At 50.7% G+C, this 4,312-nt stretch overlaps 1 non-coding gene across 1 annotated transcript; it reads right to left on the bottom strand.

Annotated features, from left to right (window-relative positions):
* Positions 1 to 2,552: 2,552 nt before the first annotated feature.
* On the bottom strand, positions 2,553 to 2,624 carry TRNAT-CGU. Its single transcript has one exon. It is a non-coding gene; the product is annotated as a tRNA-Thr (tRNA).
* Positions 2,625 to 4,312: the final 1,688 nt, after the last annotated feature.

The raw sequence follows: 4,312 nt of genomic DNA, 5'->3' as shown, positions 1-4,312 counted from the left end.
CCAAAATACATTTTAGCTAAACAGGGAAATTTAGTTAATTAATACAGATGTCAAACAAATATTTAAAGGTTAGAGGACAGGTAACATCTAATGAGATTATTAAAATGTGTTTTTCTATATTTTAATGAACTCTGAAATTATAGTTAAATATATGAAAAGGATAGATGGCATTTATTCTATTTTGAATGATAGATTATAAGGATGACTATAGTCATTTTAATTCTTTTTAGGGAATAAGATGTATGTAAAATCATTTAATCCTGGAAGAGGCTACTTTGCACCATAGCCCTCTTCAGGAATGTTGGAAACTGGTTAACTTGATTGAAAGGCTGAAAATAGTTTTATTGCCTGACCTATGGAAAGGGAAAACTATTAGATTAGCAAAATTTGTATTTGTGTTAAACTAGAATAAGGGAAATTTGTGTTTGTGTTAAATTGTTAGATTAGCAAAAATTAGATTTTATGGTGGAAGGTATGTACACAGGAAGATCATGACGTATGCATATGCATTCTGAAAGTATAAGAACCAAAATCTGTGACTGGGAAAGGGTGTCTCTACCTAGAGCACCCTGTTTCAGAGACTGAATCTGAACAGTAAAAATGCTCTTTGAAACCTAAGTCTTTGGGAATTTCACTGATCTGGGCCAGAAAGGGTTTTATATATATCACTTCCACTTGTATTACCTACCAGTATTACCTATTTACTGTCTCCCTGCTGTGGGCAGGTAATCGGACCTTCAAATCGCCGAAAGTCCATACCTGAGCCAGGTAAAACGTCTTTTTCCTGGCGCACCAGGCCATGAAGCTGGCTGTGTTTAACTGTCACCCTTAGAATGTTCGTGCAGCCTGTCTGTCTGTGGCCGGAGGGCTTGGTAGGAGGGCTTAGAATGTTTGCACAGATGGGCAGAGAGGAGCAGTGAAAACAGCAAATAGGTAATACTGGTAGGTAATACGAGTGAAACACATACACACTTTGCCGTGTGAGACGTCAGGTGGGGTTCCCCCCCCTCACACGCAGGTAACTTTCACTCTCTGTGCCTCACCCACTGCTACCACACAACACACATCCAGCTCATCCTCACACACCTCACTCTGCCCCTCCCTCACATCCAACCACACCTTACCCACTTCCTCACCCATATTCACCACAGCTCTCTTTTACTAAAAGCGAGCTGGAGTTTGCCTTTTTCTTCTAAGAAAATCCGCGGGGTGGGGGCGAACCAACACTACCGGCTCCGCTTCTTTTGCACATGGCCCTTTAAGAACCCAGGGAGCTGGCCTCGATCTGAGCGCCTCACCACCCTGCCTCTGCTGCCTGACTGGGATAGCCTCCTTACCCCAGTTCTGCCTTACCCAAGCCAGGACTGTGTGTGTCAACCAGCCTCACGGACAGCAGGATTCACACTCCGGACAGTTCCGCTGTGGAATGGAAAAGGTTACATTATACTAAAAAAACCAAGACAACACTATATAAATTGAAAAGGGAAAGAGTGCATTGAAAAGGGAAAGAGGGATTCCATTTGACCACCCCAAAAGGCTATGCTGGGGATCATTGGACCTGCAGGGACACCTGTGTGGGTTGCGGACTATGATGAGAAGGACAATTGCCACAGCAACGTGTGGACGGGCCCGCTAATATAAACATATATATACGCATACACCCTACCAGACAATCACTTCACGCTGTGCTAGAGAGAGAAATGAATCTCACTGTGACATGCCTCTGAAGATGCCAGCCATAGATGTTGGCGAAATGCTAGGAGCAAAAACTGCTAGGCCGCAGCCCCAAAGCCCACAACAGCCCTTTGATGCCGGCTGTGAAAGCCCACACCAGCAGTGTTCCTTTGCCGTCCAGTCACGCGCAACAACAGCCCCCCTTCTTCTCACCCCTGGCTTGTTGCTAGCCAAGCATCCAGCCCGCCATGTCCTAGCTGCAAACCCAGCAGATGTTGCTTTCTGTGCAACTTGCACGCCTAAATGCCGAGACATTTGCAAGCAGCCCTTCGTCCCGATGCACAAGCCTTAAGCCAAAAACTGCAACCAGCGACCTTGCAATTTATTTGGGGCTGGGATAATTGCAAATCCCGACAATGTGCAAATGGGGGTGGGGGAAACTCTCCATTTCAGCCAGGAAAGGCTGCCCTTTCTCCTTCGTTTCCCATTGCAAAAGTCACATCTTCTGCCACTTCGATGTACAAACCAGATTTCCTTCGGTGGCTTTATATGGCCAACCCCCAGCCCCGTGCAATGGCCCCGTTTGCCTCTTTCCGGCGGGGGAGGCTTCCGCAGAGATCCGTTCATGGGTTGATCCCAGAGTTCCGATCCCCGCAGGACTGAAGGAGAGTAGCATCATCTGGTGATTTCCAACACTGCGCCCTCCTTGCAGGGGGATGGGGCGAACGGCGGGACCCGGCCTGACCCTCCCCTTCTTGCTCCCTTTTCCAGTCATCCACGGAAGGCAGCAGAGCCCGGAAAACAAAAAGCGGCTTGCGAAAGGGAGTCCCCCTTTTCTTCCCCCACTGGTGCAAGCCCAGACGCCAAGGTCCAGTTTGAGGCACGGACGGGGTTCGAACCCGCGATCTTCGGTTTACGAGACCGACGCCTTACCACTTGGCCACCGCGCCTGACGGGCTAGCAGCAAGGCAGAGCAGCCAGTGGAAGGCAGCTTCCGGGTGCGCGGTCTCTACAATCCCGACAAGAAGGCGGCGCAGAGCGGGGTGCCCGTAGCCTTCCCTGCGCCGCATCCACCGCCCGGCCGGGTTTTGCGAAAGGAATTTTTTTTTTGCAAATGCATGTTGCAAAGGCGCTTGCAGGCCGCCGCTCTTCATCCAGCCCAGCCTCGCTCCAGCCTGCAAGGCCTGCGTGCATGCGAGCTTGGGTTGCTGCTCCGGCCTCATCGGTTCCAAAATGGGCGACGCGGAGCAGGCACGGGGGCGTGCGATACCCACAAGCCCATCCCTCGCCTTGCCCGTGCAAAACCCAGCGCCTTCCCGAACCTGCTTCCAAATGCATTCAAACGAGAGGCGACTTTGCTTTGCACCCGCCTCTTCCTGGCGGCGCGTTCGGCAATTCGGAGCAAGGCGCATCGGACAGTTTCGGGGCGGTGGCAGGAAAGGAAGCCCTGGCGAGCAGCCATGTTTTAAACCCCACTGCCGATTTGGGGTGGGCGGGGGGGGGGAGATGGAGATTGCTTTGCAGTTATTATAATAGCTTCTGTGCTGGGCGGACACCGCCTCCCCCCAAGCGCGACCCCCCCCCCCCGTAATTTTGCATTCTCCAAGCTTAGCGGCTGCAGCATTTGTTTGCATATTCGGGGGATGGGGGGGGGGGATTTAATTTCGTCCCGGGAAGAGTTACATTGGGTTAATATTTAACCCGGCCTTTAATGATTGTAGTACAGCTGCCCATTTATTTTGATAATAGGCTGCGCGTAGAGGACGAATGCCTCTGAGCATCTGCAGAGTGCCATTTCCCTTGGAATGAATTGGTTCAGGGGAGGAGGAAGGACAGAGTGCCTCTCCGTTGATACTAGGAATCGACTTCTACTTTTCAAAGGAGCTCAGATGGGCCGGGTCTCTGAGCCAACCTGAAACCTCTGTTTCAGAAAGCTGCTTTTTAAAAGGGGGCGGCAGGATGCATTTGAGGATGCCCTAATAATGCTACTACCTAGAGGACTTTCATACCCATCACCAGTGTGGTGTGGTGAACTCTTAACCTGACAGCACACACACAAGAAGAAGAAGAGTTTGGATTTATATCCCCCCTTTCTCTCCTGCAGGAGACTCAAAGGGACTTACAATCTCCTTGCCCTTCCCCCCTCACAACAAACACCCTGTGAGGTGGGTGGGGCTGAGAGAAGCTGTGACTAGCCCAAGGTCACCCAGCTGGTGTGAGTGGGAGTGTACAGGCTAATCTGAATTCCCCAGATAAGCCTCCACAGCTCAGGCGGCAGAGCTGGGAATCAAACCCGGTTCCTCCAGATTAGAAACACGAGCTCTTAACCTCCTACGCCACAAACTGCCTTGGTTGGTAGGGATGCTTGGTGTGGCGGTTAGGTGTGACAGGCTCTAATCTGATGAACTCGGGTTGTTTCCTTGCTCCTCCATATGAAGCCTGCTGGGTGACCTTGGGCCAGTCACAGTTCTCTCAAGGCTCTCTCAGCCTCACTTACCTCACAAGGGGTCGGCGATGTCACTGAAGCAGGGCAAAGGTCACCAGTCGTATTGTCTTTGAATGCTGAAGTAGAGTTTGAATTTATACCCTGCTTTTCTCAGCCTGCTGCCCAGCTTAGTGTTTGGGGTTTGGGAGAGGC

This window comes from Sphaerodactylus townsendi, linkage group LG03, assembly GCF_021028975.2.
Source record: "Sphaerodactylus townsendi isolate TG3544 linkage group LG03, MPM_Stown_v2.3, whole genome shotgun sequence".
NCBI classification, from domain to species: domain Eukaryota; kingdom Metazoa; phylum Chordata; class Lepidosauria; order Squamata; family Sphaerodactylidae; genus Sphaerodactylus; species Sphaerodactylus townsendi.
The sequence above is the reverse complement of the archived record's forward strand: the minus strand, read 5'-3'. Positions and strand labels throughout refer to the sequence as shown.